The sequence below is a fragment of the Lemur catta genome, chromosome 9 (assembly GCF_020740605.2).
Source record: "Lemur catta isolate mLemCat1 chromosome 9, mLemCat1.pri, whole genome shotgun sequence".
Taxonomy (NCBI): Eukaryota; Metazoa; Chordata; class Mammalia; order Primates; family Lemuridae; genus Lemur; species Lemur catta.
Window position 1 is genome coordinate 66,547,105 of NC_059136.1, and position 18,234 is coordinate 66,565,338.

The following is an 18,234-nucleotide window of genomic DNA, read 5'->3' on the forward strand; positions in this document are numbered from 1 at the left end:
TCTCAGCCTCTAGAACTATGGGAAAATAAGATACACAGTCTATGGTACTTTGTTTGGCAGGCTGAGCTAAGGCAGTATGTTTTTGCATTTTCTAGAAGCAAACAAAAAATTTTAATGTGAACTATTCAAAATAAACTGTTGTATTTCATAAACTCTAAGCAGATCTATCAACGGACCATGTCCTGAAAGACGGTAATTTGATAGTATAGGACTCAGAGGGTTCTAAAAAACATTCTAGCAAATTAAAGCTCTGTGAAGCTCAGATTACTTCTGATGATTCAGATTTGTTATCCTCCAGTCCACTGATACTTTCTGGTACAGTGAATACCTCCGTTTAGCTGTTAGCTTGGAATTGTCATCAGTTCAATTCTCTATCTAGGTGGCAAATAGTAGGAACGCCTCTCTGAGTATATACAAAATTGGGCAGGGGCCAGGAGCTGTGCTGGGAACTTAAGTTGAGGTTTGCTCCTACAATTTTATCTCAGGAGACAGAAATATACCAAGGAGGCTTGTTATTTAAAAAGTACAATTTATTTTTGTGAATATTGTAGCAGTCAGGTTCAGGTGCAGGGAACAGAATTCATAGAATTCACTCTAAGGATAATAAGAATTTCTTACAGGATACTACATATTTTGCAGTATCATAAGAGGGCTAAAGAAACAATATACATAGAACTCTAAGAAAAAAATTCCCAAAGTCACACAGCAAGAGCAGGCCACTAAGGGAGCTGCTGCCTATCTGTGAACAAAAAGCTGCCTGCCAAATCAGAAAGCTGCAGCTACAGCTGCTGACTCCAGAATTATACCTGGCATGTAATATTTTAAATTTTTTAATGTCTGTCTTCCTGTACTACAAAGTAAGTTTAGAAAGTCATGAACTTTTTTCTTTGTTCATTGTTGTATCCCTAGCCCCGAGAACAGATCTTGGCTTGTAGTAGGAATGAATGTATGCAATCATAGGTAACACCCCATAAACCAGGGGAGGCTGATGCTGGGTAAGCCTTTAACTAAATGGGAGAAATAAATGAGTTATAAGAGACTCATTTCTCTGTTTCATGGTCAGTAAGGTAAATTAGTAGGCTCTATTTGTATTACTACAAGATTAGAGAAAAGGGGAAAAGTAGAGAACAAGAGAGACAGGAAAGGTAAGTTCTAAGAACCTAGGTTTTCAACATCAGAATAGTAGAAGTTCCAGAAAGTGAGACTAGAGAAAGTGGTTGGATGAAACTTACTGAACAAGGAAAAAAGTTTCAGAACTAAAGGGAGACATAGTCTGCAAATGGAGAAGATCTACTGAGTTTTGAGCAGGAAAAAGAAAAAAAATGTACATACAGATATATCATGAAATTTAAGGATAGAATCATGAGAAGATTCTAAAAGTTTCCAGGGAGCAAAGTCAGGTCCTCTATAAAGGAATGAGAATCAGGCTGGCAACAGACTTCTCTTTCACAGGACTGGTTATTAAGAAATAAAGTTCCTAGGGGAAATGAATTTGGGATTCTATACCAAGCCAAACTACTGATAAAGTATGGGGATAGAATAAAAAATAAAATTAAGTATAAACTGAGAAAGCTTCACTTGCCAAATATTCTTTTTAGGATGTTATATGAGAATATAGGTTGACAAAACAAGGAAATTATCCAAGAAATTGGAGCAGATTGTATTTATTAAATATGAAACAGTGAAACTAACCGAGAAAGGCAGTGAAGGCAAGTTCCGGGATGACAATTGTCATCTGCAGCAGGAGGCCTGCCTGTCTAGACTGAAAGGAAACTACAGGGCTGTAAGAAAACTGCCAGTAGGAAAAAGGGAGTCCGTAGATTTGGTAGTATTCTGGAAGTGTTGGAAGAACCTATTATAATGATGCCATGAAGGTAGACAATTCAAGATCTAGTGAAAAGGCAATTTATAATCCAGTGAGGACAGGGTGTATGACAAAAAGTTGCACAAAAAACAATTATAGAATTCAGCTTTCCTGGAAAGTGAATACTGATTACATGGATGTAACATAAACATTGTTTACTAATTTTCAAATTTGCAGTATACCCTAGACAAAGCAAGAATTGCTTAACTGTGGATGCAGAACATGTTATAAATGTTCAGAATGGTAATGTAAAAGGGAACAAGAGAGATGAAGAGAAGGGTATGGGATACAAAATTCTTATCTGACAAAATGAAGATAAGAATTGAAACAAGAAATATGAGTTTAAGTATCAATATATTATTTAAAATCTCGAATGTAGTCAATGGAAAAGCTAACAACAGTGATATAATTTATTAGCTGTTAAGGGTAGGGAAAATGGGGGGGTGGTTTCAAGTAGTTAAATCCTTGTCAATATTGGCAGGAGGTGAATATGCAAGATCTAAGGTTATATATCAAAAGTTTGCATCCTAAGATATTATTTACAGATGTGAAGGTACCAAAAAGCAGTGAGATAAATGTGGTTGCCTCTAGGAAACAAGATTGGAGCGGTTAGGACAGGATGGGTTGGGGCCTGTTGCTTTTTTGTGTTTGGCCCTCTTGAATTCATTCATTCATTTAACAGATATTTGTTGTATGCCAAAAAATGTGCCAGGAGAAAATATCCTATCTCCCCAAATCTTCAGTAAAGTCATAAGTAGGATATTTTCTATCACAACAGTACCAAAATGTAAAATTGGATATTAGCCTTGTTCTTAAAATTTTTTATTAGGCAATTGATGTCAACCATGTCGCTATCCTCTTCTCTCACCATTCCTCCTACATGCTTATTCCCTAACAAACTTTTCAGTCTTCTGACACCCATACAGGGTCTTGTTTGTTAGTGTTGTAGGGAACTCACTAATGGTGCAATAAAGGAAAAAATGTGACCTGTCCTACCTTTCTCCTCCAATGGATGGTTGGGTGAGGTCCCTGGATTGCTGTGGAGGGGATTTGTGGTTTTGGAGTTCCAGGTAATGATGACACTGGAGCAGCAAGGTCTGTGAGCATATTAGCAGATTACTTGGGAGCAGGAATAAGAAAAAACCTTCTCTTTGTCACCTATACCAGAGTAGTGGTTCTCACCCATGGCTGCATATTAGAATCAGTCAGGGAGCTTTTAAAAGACATCAATACCCAGGTACCACCTTCTCCCCTCCCCACCACCCTTCCCCACTTCCATCCTTACCAATTAAATTGAAAAGTCTCTAGGGAAGAGACCTCAGGCCTGTGATTCAAATCATTAATATGCAATCTACATGCAGTTTCTGCACAATTGATTGAATTGTCAAAACAAATTGGTGTCAAACCACTTTGTCAACCATTTTCATTCCAATATTTTGTGATATAATTAAAATCTATAAACAACACTCACTTCTTTGACCTTATAATACATAGATACAGTTAGTGTAAATAGAAAATGTGTAGCTTGTATCTCATTGATAAAATTAATTCAATGGCCATAAGCCCCCTACACACACATATACACACACACCAATTTATAGTTCTAATCTCACCTCTTATTCTCAGTGCCTCCCATGTTGTTCTCTAAACATGCCACGCAAGCTCTCCTTCTTGGGATTTTGCATTGGCTGTTCCCTCTGTCTGGGACACTTTCCCCCATGTATGCATGGCTAACTCCCTCAGCTCCTCAGTGAGACTGACCTACCCTCCATATTCTAAAATGGCACTCCCAGTCTCACTCTGTTCTACTTTTATTTTTATCATAGCACTCACCAGCTTCTAACATATAATTTGCCAACTTATTGTATATATTGCATAATGTTTGCTTCCTCACACTAGAATGTAAACCAATACGATAAGTTGGTTTTTTGGTTTTGTTCACTAGTGAAACTTAAGTTTCTGGAACAGTGCCTAACACTACTGAGCACTCAGTAATACTTGTTGAACTTCAGTGGCCTCTTAAATAACATTTAGCTCATTATCTCCATAAAAGATGTGTGTTTAGCCATGTTATGTAATATGTGTTTGGAATGTGCTAGCATTACACTGTTACATAAAGTCTTTGTGGATTTATAAATCTCCCCAGGCAGATGTTCTGTCTCCTGTGAAGCCTGCTGGATATCTGGGCTGGCAGTCAGAAGATCCGGGCTTTAACCTTGCCTTGTCTGCTAACTAGATATATAATGCTGGGCAAGTTACTTCACCCCTGAATCTCACTTGTGTAATCTATAAAAGAAACACATTGGTGAAAATGAATTCCAAGTTCTCTTCCTCTTCTATTTTATTACCAGTTGTGAGCTTGAAATACAATAAAATGTTAATTTTGTGTTTTCTATTTTTTCTGAAAGCAGCTAAAACATGCGCCTATCTCCATATTTCAAGTTGAATTTAGTATAGTAGTTAAACGTTATGCTCTTTGGAATCATATTGTCTTTATTTTAATCCTCACTTTACTACTTATTACCTCAGTATTAAACAAGTTATTCAACATCTCTCAGCCTCAGTTCCCTCCTCTATATAATGAATATGATAGTAATGCCAATTTCAATAGGCATTGTTATATTTATTGTGAAATTGAATTAGATAATCCATGTAAAAACATTTAATACAGTGCATGATTGATGATAAGGGCTCAGAAACTGTTAGCTATTGGCTTTTTACGAAATATTAATCTTCATACTTTATGTTACATGGGTTTGTGGAAATAAATGAAGATCAACTAAATGAGAAAAACAAAGTCTATTTAATTTGAGCTTGCTACAGCAAGGGAGTCAGCCACTGTCACTGGCATTTTGGCAGGGACTCAAAGGCAGGCAGAAAAGTGGTAAAGCGTTTGGGATGGCCTGATGGGAGACTGTTGGCACTGGGGAGCTGCAGGCAGGCTAACTAGAAGCAGGGCATCCTATGTGATTGGCTAGGGTACATATTTTGCCTTCTCTAGTTGGTTCTAAGCTGAATGTAGGGACAAAAATTAGGGAAGCTGTCAGTTATTAATCAAGCCCTGACCATTTGGGAGTGATTGTTGCACAAGTTATTGTTTAGCTTCCTGGATTTTCACTAGAAATAGCAATCTGGCTTCCTGCAAGTCTGCTTTCCTGTGCAGGTTGCTGCAGGTTGTTGGTCAAAGTTCTTTTTTAATATGTGGTCTGGCCATTGTCCATTTGCATATTCTGTCTCTTGGGTTCATAAGAACACAGTAAAATTTTGATGGCTTTCATAGAATTAGGCTTTTTAATATCTGAAAATGGTAAATGTGAGGATAATTTATGAACTCCATTAATTTATATTGATATATTAGTTTTAGAGTTTATTTCAATTAAGTGCTAATTTCACACCATAGTAAGATTTGGATGATGATTCTAGCTCAGCCTTTATTGGAAAAGTTATTAAATATATTGATTAGAGAAAAATGGATGGTTTTAGTTGCTTTTTTAATAGAGCACAATTTATTTGATTTAAATATTACCACTTTGTTGGTGCTGTATAAACTTATCCAGTCAGCAGCCTGCAAAGTACATTATCTTCCCTTAATCTGTTTTATCTGTAAAAAAAAAAAAAAAAAAAAAAAAAGCTTACAGTAAATACAACTGTAGTTCTTTCTACCTAATCATCTTCTTCAATGCTTATTTGTCCATTAAATCAGGGGAAATTCTAAGATGCATGGTAAGGTTATTTTTGGGAAAGAGACCCATTTCCCACATTTTCCCTCGGAGGCTTCAGAATTTGAATTTAAATTTATGCCATCAAATAGGATAATTTCATAAGGCCACTGATACTGTTTCTTCTCTGTGAGTGTATTTGTTATTTTGCTCTTAACTTTATTCTCTTTTAATTTTTTTTAATTAAATTTTTTTAGAAGTGGGGGTCTCGCTATACTGCCCAGGCTGGACTCAAATTCCTGAACTCAAGGAGCCCTCCCAAGTAGCTAAGACTACAAGCATGCATCACTGTGCCAGGTAATTCGCTTTTAGTTATAAAGACTAGTCTCCCCAGTAAATAAAAGTTTTTATGACCTTGCAGTTCTTGCATATGTATAGTATGTATATTCATTATTAAATTGCTTCTTGATTTGGATTTCAGTTGCCAGAGGTACTTAACAAATAAGTGACTTATTCATAAATTCTCACTCCTATTGAAAATCTACTGCAGTTTTGCATTTATTCCCTATGGAACTGAAATAACTGTGATATTCAAATATACCAGAAATGAGAATATTTGAAAAGGAAACTTAAATTTCCACCATTATATAATTTGTTCTTGATATGTTTCCATGGTAAAAGAAGAATTGTTAACTTGGCATTTTAAGGCATTTAAAATTATAAAACTGTTTTAAAATAAGACAATTTGCATTTGTGTAATAGTGATTTTATCAGGTACATAGTATTAGTAGAATAACTACATTTTTGTCCTTGTTCTCAGTCTAAAAATAGATGTTTGTAAATTCTAGAAATAAGAGATTCAATCATAAATGTAAATAGTTATTTTTAAATTTTGTTTTAGAATATGTACCAGTCATGACATAGTTAAAATAACCATTTGGTTGACTAACTGCTTGTTACTTTGCTATAACTGCAGTGTTTGGTGAGGGTGACCTTTTGGGGGACTGACAACGAATGTGCTTATTTGTGCACACTTTTATGTTAATTTAATAGAAATCAACGAGAACTCGTGCTAAGTATGCTAGAAATTTAGTGCGGCATCCAGAGCTCAAAACTAGAGTTTGGAATCAATGTCCAAAAAAAGCATGTAAACACATCTAGCCTTCCATGTGCAGTTCCAGGGGCTGGGGCGGGGGAAATCAATCTTCTTTCTTTTTTAAAAATACTGCGTGTGCAAGAATTAATCTCCAGAGTTATATAACAAAAGACACCAGAGTTTTAGATAAACTAATGAAAGAAAAAAGATTTAAATTCTATCCACTAAGTTTTTTTCTTGTGAGTATGTATTTTATTTGCAGGAGGATTCTGTTTGGCACTGCTCTGCCTGCTCTTATTTAAAATACTGTCTTGTTCTTTCATTGTCATTTATATTCCTTCCTTCCTTGTAAATATTTACGTAAGCTTGTCTTTACAACTAGACTGTATCGTTTTTACTGGTCCTTGGCATACAAATTCTCCTCTTTATTGTGTCTGGCTAATATTTTCTCACTATGATTCATTTCCTCAAACAGATTATAATCTTTATCTCCAGCAGGAGGTTGATTTGGAGGATCATGCTATGTACTCAGGATGTTGAATCTTAACCACAGGGCAGTTTCACATTTGCCTCTGCCTGGACTAACTAGATAGGTTTTGCCATATCTGGACTAGTTATAATACAAACATTATTCATTCTAGCCAAGTAGGCAATGAACTCGGACTCCACAGGTACCCACAGGCCGAGGTGCTGGTTTCCTGTGAATGACTTCTTTTTTACCCAAGATGCTAGACAGAGGGCAAGCTTCTGCAGTTTCCTAGGTGGGGTCAATGGCTGACCTTTTCCCATTTCATGGAATGGTCAGCCCCTTTTGACTCCTGGTTGTATGCAGGAAACTTACAGTCTGAAGATTTTCTTGTCAATTTCTAGCTTGGCAGTATATCCAAATTTTCCATTGTTATATTAATATTTGATCCATGTGTTTGTATTGGGAGGAAGGGGTCCTTCTAATATCAGCTTGTGCTGATATGTTAACCTAAAACTTATTGATTTCTCTTTCTAATCTTTCATTGTTTCATTGATTCTCGTGACTTTTGATTGGGTTTATTAATTATTTCATTATCATTATAATTATATTTACTTATATCATGAATACAAAGATGATAAGTGAAGAATTTTTCCTTTTTTCCCCCGGAAATAGTTGGCTGAATTTTGTCTAATATTATGTGGTTTCTGAATGATCATCATTTCTAGGGCAGAGTAAAATAATTCTTTTTTTCTTTCAAAAGGATCCAACCTGTACTTTGAACTTAATGTGCATACCTAACACTTTATTATTATTTGGTATCTAATTACAGATAGTAAAACTACTTTGGCAGTAGAATTTACATTTAATGTATTTATTACTCAGAGTCAGAACCCTATTCCATGGAATGGTACTAGCAAAAGCCAAGGAAATTCTAAATAGACTGAATTACTAGGAAAACCAATAGGAAATGACACTGACACATCGGACAAAGTAGGCCTATTTTTTAATCAAAAGTGAGTCAAAGCAGGCGTTAGAGTTTGGGCTTACAATAGAAACTTAGTTACCAGCACTGGGGCACAAGGGCACAAGCTGAACCATCATTCTGAGCTTAGACATACATGGCACAACCACAAATTAAATGAGTCCAAGTGGGTTACAAACTCTTGAAGAAGGGGTTATAACCTGTTGGGGCCAATTCATTGTCTTACACCTACTCTTCATCCCCTGCTTGTTGCTCATTCCTTTAGACATGCGTTCTTTCCTTCCAACATGGTCCTCTGGTTACCGCTTTCAGATGCTGCAGGCCCAAGCAGAACACTCAGGACTGCCAAAACGAAGCTTGGTAGAAAGGCAGCAGTTGGCAGTGAGCCTCCGTTATTGTAACTCATCTTTCTGGAAACAGTTCTGGCGCCTGCCTCCTCTACCCCCTTTTTTTCTTTGATTCCAGCTTTTCACTGGTGACCATAATCCACTTCTTCTTACCTTATATTTCTATCCGGGACACTCATGTGGCCAACCTATTCTAATGGGCTTTGTTTAACAAATTCCTTAAATTGAAGGATGGTGTGTAAACTCTATGTAATTTATTTATGTGTTAAACTGTCTGGCTTCATCTTATGAAAATATATTTTAGTGCCAAAACCTGGAGTAGAATAGAGTTAAAACTTTATTTACTCTATTGATAGAAGGAAATATTACATTCTTTTTTCCTCAACAGTCTTTTGATTATTTGAAAAAGCATCACATTTCTGGTAGTGTCAATACAGTCACTACTTCTCTGACTTGAACAATGTGTTAACTAAACATTGAAAGACAAACTCTACATCTAATACAACCACACAGAAATTACATGTGGATCTCATCTGTCTTATATATGTGAATCGTACTCTCTGGAAAATTCTAGAAGATGCCACTGTTCCCTGCCTTTTACTTCCTAGCCTATGTGCAGGTTAGGATTCCTTGACAATATGTCAATTCTTGCTCTGTTGAACAAATATTTCTTTTCTGCTTATTTCAATGCCTGCTTGTTTGTTTTATCTTGCCCAAACCCAATTGTAGAGTTATCCCCTTTACCAAGAATGTAAATCTTAAGTCTTAGCAAAGCATACAAGATACATACTCGATTTTAACTGCTGCTTACCCCCTTACACAACCTTCCAGCAACCCCCAAATCCTAGTAACATCAACATACCAAGCTATTTCTTGTCTTGAGCCTTTGTGCCAGTCATCCTCTTTCACTGGAATGTCTCCATTCTTACTACTGAGTAGAATTCCATTATATGAACTGCCACAACTCATGTACCAGTTAATGGACATTGGAGTTGTTTGGGATGATCATAAATACAAATTAAAAAATAAAACTGTTCTAAACATTTGCATATAGATTTTTGTGTAGTAGATGTACATTTTCATTTCATTTGGGGAAATACCTGAGAGTGGAAATGCTGAGTCATATGGCAAGACTATACTTACCTTTATAAGAAACTTCCAAACTCTTTTCCAAAGTGATTGTATCATTTTCCATCCTCACTAGCAATGCATGAGTTTCAGTTGCTCAATATTCTCACCAACACTTGATGTTGTCAGTCTTTTTAATTTTAAGCATTCTGGTAATATATGTAGTGGCATCTCTTTGTGATTTTAATTTGCTCCTCATGAATGATTAATGCTGTTGAGCATCTTTTCATGTGCTTTTTTTGCAATTCATATGTCTTCTTTAGTGAAGTGGCTATTCAAGTCTTTGCCCATTATTTTATTGGGTTTGTTTTCTTATTATGGAATTGTAAGAGTACTTTTAGATTCTAAATACAAATTCTTTATCAGGTAGAGGTTCCCTATATGAGGGTTCACTCAACTAATTCCTCTTAAGTATTCACTGGTGCAGTAAAGATAGTGCAATAGTTTGTAAAGCCATGCTACCAAGTCTCAATGCCTTATCTATACGTGAGAGAATAAGTTAAGCCACAGTTATTTTGGGTTTCTCTCCCCAGTAGCTGAACGCAGTCCAAACAGATGCATTATATAATAGTATTTTGCTGGTTTCTCCTTAACCTCTGAATTCAGTTAATTAAGTAACTTCTAAAAGTCTTTATCAAAGTCAAAGAAGTTGAAACTGAAACATTAATGGAGTTCTTGGTTGCACGAGAGAGGGATTTGCATAATATAGGGGAGAATTCCAAGGAAGGAACTTTTCATTCAGCACATAGAGTAGCATAATCGATGTGGAAGGAAGGGGCTGGGAATTTTAGTTCAGTTGTGGGCTGGAATTTGCTAGCTATGTGATCCTAGACAAATTACCTAACCTCTCAGATTTCTGTCTCTTCATTTATAAAATGAGGATAATAATTTTTGGTTTCCCTACTTCAAAATATTTTTGAAACGATTAAGTGAGATAATGTATGTGGAATGCCTGTGCAAATGTAATAGAATGAGTAGTAGTAGCAGCAGCAGTAGCAGAAGCAATAGAAATAAAAATAGTAATAATTAGCATTTTGTCAGCATTCAAATGCACTATCTGAGGAAGGACTAAACATCCTGCTTCCTGAGATAGTATTAAGGCACAGGCTGGATGATCTGCCCTTAGCATGTTATGAAAAGGAATCCGTTGAATGGAACTTTGACCAGATGGTCTCCAATATTGTTTCTAAGTTTCTGTATCTTCATTATCTTCAATTTACTTTATGCTTTTTCTGTTCTCTTGGCTTTGCACTACAGTAAGTACCACAGGAAGCAGAGACATGGCATAAAATAAAAAATAGCAATAATTTAAGTATTTTAATTATTGTTCATTTAATTTTTGCCAACTCCTTCAAAGCATAGTTTTAGTGAATAGCAAGTAGGATTCAGCATTAATCACTTTCAGGAACACTGAGCTGAAGTTGATTATTGTTAAAGATAAGTCATGTTCCTGCAAAGAAGCCTGATAAAAAATAAAAATAAATAAAAAATAAAAAGATAAGGCATGGATTTAAGTTGTAGACACGGAGTTCCCATTCTGGAATCTTGGGAATGAAGATTTCCAGGGTCACTGATATTTTTCATAATGTTCTGCTGATAGAATGCTATGAGTAAATCAATAATCAAGCAATAAGCAAAAGCATAGGTTAATATGAATTAATTTGTAAAAGTATAAATTTCTTATTATACCCAAAGACATGGACAAGCGTTAAGGAGGACAAACTGGGAGATTCTAGATATGTGCAGTTTAGTATTAATAATTTTTAAAAAGAGAGAACATTATTAGGGATAGACATTTTGGGTTTATCAAATATCTGAAATATTTTAAAAGCATTTATATTTAAATAATTTTGAACACATTTAAGCTAATAACCCTCTCCTGTTAAAAAATATATTTAAATTTCTACTTTAGAAGTAATATCTGATCATTACAAAAAAATAAGAAAAAGGACACACATTTGTGTAAAAAGAAGAAAATGAGAGTTGTAAGAATCATAGCACTAAATGTAACCACTGTTAATATTTTTGTGTATGCCTTTCTATAATAGACACATATGTACCCATATAAGTATGTAATAGATACATGTATGTACTTTTAAAATCCTGCTTTTATTAGTCTTTTAAAGTATTATTTTAATCCTTTCCTAATAGTATATACTGTATTTCATGTTTTAACATATTTAATTATATTTCTTACTACTGAACGTTTGGACTTAAAACATGGGATCTACTAACTTAAACATCTAAACCAGGCAAATTCCATTCTGAACTTGTGTGTTTTTATCCTTCAGCATAGTACAAGTGTGGCTTGGCTCAGAGTTGAGGTCTTTTTGTATCAAATCCAGCTGTCTGTGGAGAAAACTAGACGGTCATGGCCCCCTCTTTATCACAGTTCTTTTCCTCCTCTCCAAATGTGGCCGTGATCTGACGTAAATTCTTCAAAAGAAAGAGAGGAAAGCAAACCATGCTACGTACGTTCACAGATTATATTAGCCATCAGGCTGCACTCACTGCTTTAAGAGGGGAGTTCATGTAAGGTAAGTGATTACTTACCAGAAAAACAAGTTCTTTATCTGGAATCAAACAATCTTGAAATGAATTAAAGAACTTGAGTGTGCAATGTTGTCTTACTTTCTGCAGAGAATGTTTTAAGGGAAACTAATTTGATCTGAAAATGTAAACACAGAAACACCAGCTGGAAAAAAGTTTTAAAGAAAAAATTTAAGACTTACATTTCCAAAAAAATAACATTTTGGGAAAAATCAACCTCATAATTGTGTAAATAAGACAGAGCTTAATGGCCAGCTAGTCTAGGTCAGAAATAAAACAATCCAAAGTTTAGATTGGTAATGGGAGCACAAAGGGCTAAGTAATATAGGAAGGGAGGATGAGAATGAATGAAGCTCACAATCCTCCTTTCCCAAAGCCCTCAGCAAGTTGTCCTCACTCCTCACAGAAAATGGAGAGGGCTCTTCCCTCAGACAGGGACTGGATTTACACCAAGAACAAGTAGTTGCTTCCAAACATCTCAAATGTCCCATGCCCAGGCCTAGAGATGGCAAAGCTGAGATTCTCCTAGGCTTCTCCCCCAGATGAACCCGGGATAATCTGGATATTAGACAAATAGAACAACATCATGAAACTGCTACCCCTTCGGTATCATGTTATTTTGGTGAAAGCAGTTGGAAGCAAGGATGTGGAGTGTGTGCTTGGCATGATTCCAAGGGGTCAGTGGGTGGGAGTAAAGAAGAGGGCATATAACAATCACACTTGCAGAATGTTTGTCAGGTACTTCTAAGATAATTATATATATTAATACATTTAGACCTCATAACACCACCAAGGAAATATTTTTATTATAAAATGTATGATTATATTATAAGAAATCATTTTTTGCATATTAGTCACTGGATGTAAATGGAACAGGGGCAAACCCAATTCTTGAGTTACATCCAGGTAATATAGAAGGTGTAAAAAACAGTTTTAAAAGGACAGGTAGATTACTACTACAGGGGCATGGGAGGGTGTGGCCTGAACAGCTGAGAGAGAGACCAGCGGTGGCTTTAGGTTATCACTGCCGAGTGATTGATTACCTTTTTACCCTATGTTTAGTAGCTTCCTGGGACAGTTCCTTCTCCCTGGTTATTCCCTTCTTTTAGAATGTTACCTGGCTATTGGCTTAAAGATTAGATAAGAAATATTAACTAGAAGCAAAAATGTTGACTTTTCTTTTTACTTAACAAATCAGGAGATTAGAAAATGCTATTTCATGCTGAGTGAGTAAGACCACTGTTCCGGAGTGCTTTACACATATTAATACATTTAATCTCCAACACACCCAGGGAAAATTCCCATGCACAGCTCAGGGAGGTTAAATCACTTTACCCAAGATCACCCAGCCCAGAAGTGGTGAAATCAGGATTCCAACCTTTAAAGTCTGGTCCCCAGTCTACACTCCAAACCACTATACTCTGAACACATGGGTTCTAGTTCCACCCAGTCATCCATGCTCGGACAAATCACTGAATGTCTCTAGTTTTGTTTTTCTTCCCTTGACTTACTACTTCAGAAAGTTTTTGAGTATGGGAAATGATAAAATATATATCAATATATATAACACTACAACATATTGTTTATTGTTTTAACACATTGACTGCCACACTAGAAAATTTTTTTTTTCCTTGAGGCCACAGTGTTTTATTACAAAAATAAAATAAAAACTTCAAAAATAAAACGATCCTTTCCAATTTAATGTAAAATTTGTTGCTTTTTATTGTTTTCTGTATGTGAGTTATATGCAACTTGAAAAGTAGTTCACGCGGCTCCCAAGGTAGAGATGTATGAGTTACATTTGCTTCACGAGGCCCCGGGCTCAAAACTAGTGTGAGTTAAATACTACTCACATGGAAGTTAATGTGTTAAGCATAAATCTCTAGCAATTGTGAGAGCTCCCTTTAAAGACAACATTATGTCAGTACTTCCTTTTATAACAATGCTGATGGAAGGCCCAGTGCCGTGTTTACATTTACAGAGTGTATGTTTTAACAAGACTGGGATGTGAGCACTGGACTACAGTCAAGAGTTTTGTTACGCCTTTGGGTTGACTTGGTACTGGCCCACATTTCGCTTCTCCATTTTTTTTTTTTTCCAGTGGCCACTACTGTATCTTACCACGACTGTTGCCCTGCCACAGGTTAGGGCCAAATGATGGGGAGGGAGTGTTAAATTTCAAGGATGAGGGAAGTACCACTACAAAGTAGGGCTAGAGGCAGTATAGCACAGTAAAAAGTAATGTCACAGGAGTATACTTGTGAGTAATGGAAAAATCGCTTAAAAATTAGACAGACTATTAGGCTAAAGAAAGAGGAAGAAAAAATTATCTTCCCTTCTTCCTAGTCCTGTGACTATTCAGTTATTGCAACAGTTCTGAGACAAGAAATTAATTGTAATAAAATAATAATTAAACCTCCTGCCAAACCAAAGGGAAAGATAAAAGCTTTTAGGTTTACATTTTTCATTGATCTTAGAATTTAAAACTTTTGATTAGCATTCTGATAATAAGAGTATCTAAACTTTAGGTATCTTAGTGAATACAACCCCATAGTTTATGTAATTCTTATTAGGATCTAGAATTGATTTCTAAACGTCTAAGAAAAAGCATAAATCCAATATGCTGGCTTAAATATTAATAGTTATTCTTTAATTTGTGCTATTTTTAGTGTTATACTGGTTGTTGTTACACAAATTTTAAATGTTTCTTCTGTTATCGTCATGCTTACTGCTGAGATGTTACTTCTGACACTCATTATGGTTTGGGTTCTTGTAGGCTGTCAGGTTTTCATTGGATAATTGAGACTTTATTTAGATTATACAAAATAGAACATTTGCCACAGTCACACTGTGAGGAAGACGTACTATTTCTGTTTTGAAAAATTCCTGCAGAACCTATTTCTAAAAGACAAAGTATGTTTCATAGTTTCCTTTAGGTATAAACATTTGGACTAAAAGAGATGAAAGCAGGGAAAGTTTGGGGAGTAATCCAAATGATTAAAACTTCCAGCGTGGAGTTTGCTTAGTTATTTCATCAATCAGTTGCTATTTCCAGATGGAAAATGAGTCTAATAATAAATGGAAGCTTTTAGCATTTGATTCTGTGTTGGAGAAAACAAGTTTAATTGCAAAGAAAATATCTTGTCATGTGTTAGCTGAATTCTATTTAAAGTTTCTGGTATTTTTAATTATAAACATAGTTCTCTCTACTTTGGGGGTCCTCAGACATATGAATGTTTTGCTTATTTGTTTTATACTATATTCCATTTTATTAACTCAACTGAGAGCAGACCATCAACTGAAAAGTAAATAGTACAACAAATGGATTAAAAATACAGAATGTTGGCCGGGTACGGTGGTTCACACCCATAATCCTAGCACTTTGGGAGGCCAAGGCAGGAGGACTGCTTGAGCCTGGAAGGTCCAGACTAGCCTGGGTGACATACTGAGACCCCATCTCTACAAAAATTAGAAAAAAAAAATTATCCACGTGTGCTGGCATGCACCTGTAGTCCCAGCTTCTTGGGAGGCTGAGGCAGGAGGATTGCTTGAGCCCAGGAGTTTGAGGTTTCAGTGAGCTATGGTGATGCCACTGCACTCTTGCCTGGGAGACAGAGCAAGACCCTGTAGCAAAAAATAAAATAAAATACAGAATGTGGATGTTCTGCAGCTAAATCAAATAAAACATGTTAGCACAGGTCCACAATCCCTTCTCTGGAATTCTTGAGGTCATATGTGTTTCAGACTTTAAATAAATAAATAAATATGTATATATATACTGCCTTTTATCATGCACATTAATATCCGTATCAGGGTCTGAGGCGGAACCTTCTAATCAAATATACTGATATATTTGCAACAAAATATATAAATATTCACATTAAGTGAAACAAATAAAAACCATAAATAACTTCAAATCATTCCAGGCAGATTTTGCTGCCCAATGAATTCATACCAAAATTATGAAAACACACTTAGTGTTCAGAATTCTTGCATTTTGGAACTGTAGAGAAGGGACAGACTATAATGATGCCATAGGCATCTTTAGTTCAAAATATTATATTCTCTAATTACAATTTACACTTATATCCAGAATAAAATGTGTATTTCTAAAAGAAGTAATTTCTAAAGCAAAACAACTTAAAAGGGAAAAGAAATGAATGTCATGCTTATCTTTTTTTAGAAATGTCCACCTTAGAACCAATAAATACAATTATAAATATTGTATATTGTAAAATTTGTATATTATATATTATAATTGTTGACACTTAAAAATATGCTTGTTATATTGCTCTCTGTGCAATGTTTCTAATTAACTCAAAGTGCAATATTAATTGATACCTACCTCCACCCACTTTACAAATATGTGATTTATTATGCAAAGATATCTGAACGGTGCCTTAAAAATTTCAGCCAAAGGAAACAAAGAAGGGAAGGAAATAGATACAATAATATTGGCAAAATGTTAGTAATTGTTAAAGCATGTGATGGGGTTCACTGTATCATTCTCTCTTTGTATATGCTGGAAATTTTTCATTAAAAAGATTTTATATATAGATGAACAAGTTCCCCTTTAACAGTCTTAACCATTACATAATTCTTTTTTCTTTTTCAACTCAGATTTTTATTCTCTGCCTTTATACTTTTATCTTAATGTAATTTTTTCTCTTTTTTTGAGACAGAGTCTCGCTCTGTTGCCCAGGCTAGAGTGCCGTGGCATTAGCCTAGCTCACAGCAACCTCAAACTCCTGGGCTCAAGCGATCCTCCTGCCTCAGCCTCCCAAGTAGCTGGGACTACAGGTGTGCACCACCATGCCCGGCTAATTTTTCTCTCTATATATTTTTTTAGCTGTCCATATAATTTCTTCCTATTTTTAGTAGAGACTGGGTCTCGCTCTTCCTCAGGCTGGTCTCGAACTCCTGAGCTCAAACAATCCTCCTGCCTTGGCCTCCCAGAGTGCTAGGATTACAGGCGTGAGCCACTGCGCTGGGCCTTAATGTAATTTTTAAGCTTGAAAATCTTATCTTGATCACTCCTACTTTCCTGTAACAATAATATCCACATTCACTGAATTTTAAAAATTATTTTCTGTGATCCTAATGCTGAGTGTTTTTTTCTCAAGTTCTCAATGCAATTATAATTGGCACATAAAAGAAGTATATTACATAAAATTTATGCAATTATGAAAAGCAAAAGCTAAAGTTTTATTGGACTTGCACCTCTTAAGGAGATGGATGATCTTTTTTAAAAAAAATTTCAAATTCATATAATTTTACATTGATGAATATTATTAGTTGCTAAAATGAGACAGATTCCATTTTTATTTTTTAATACATCTATTTTAAGTGCTGAGAAACTTTACATAAATAAGCAAATAAAAATGTAAAAATTTCGTCATAGTAATGTCATTTTGAAGTCTTTCCAAGTTATACAAAAGCCCTGCACATAATGATCTATTATTCAAAGTTATTTTTAATATGTATCAGTTGATATGTTGGATTAGGTGCTCCTTCAGTTCTGATGAAAGCAAAGAATTGGAAAACCCCTCACTTGCAAAAATGGTTGTTACATAGGCATTAGAATAATTCACTTTCTCAACACCAACTTTACTACTTTAGATTTTCTCCTTGTTTTGTACCCTGGAGGTGTTTATACCTGAAGCATTATAGTAAAATTTAGGATGATTAAGAAATATGCCTTTCTTTTATAAGCAAGGAGATAAGCCATTGTAAATGATGAAGATCAAGGTCTGTCAAATGATTCCCTTAAAATAGCTATGCCTATTTTATTCTTTGTGTCTTAAAGTGCTATTTTTCTTTTAAAAGTTGCAAAAGTAATACAGGCTGGTTGGGAAAAAAAATGGTCCAATGAAATAGATGTTCATAAGGTCATTCCCCTACCCCTAGATATGCACTCAAGTTTAAAAGCTGCTCAATTAGAAATTGGGTCAAAGAGTCTAGTCGAAATTAAGATGCAAACTAAATATAAAATCTAAGACGTAAAAAGAACAGAGGACCAGATTTAACCATGAACAAAGGAGAAAAGAGTTCTTCACAGTATGAAGTGAGTTGACAGGGAAAAGTCCCCAAATATTTTTCCTCCTTTAAAAATTCTACTGAATTCTAAGTGTCCATGGGA

General features: G+C 35.3%; 1 long non-coding RNA gene across 1 annotated transcript in view; it reads left to right on the plus strand.

Moving 5' to 3' along the window:
* The window catches only part of LOC123645003, a 108,289-nt gene that overhangs the window by 2,161 nt on the left and 87,894 nt on the right, over nt 1-18,234 (plus strand). The window contains exon 2 of the long non-coding RNA XR_006737363.1: nt 5,781-5,880. This is a non-coding gene — a long non-coding RNA (uncharacterized LOC123645003). The remainder of the gene's footprint in view (nt 1-5,780; nt 5,881-18,234) is intronic.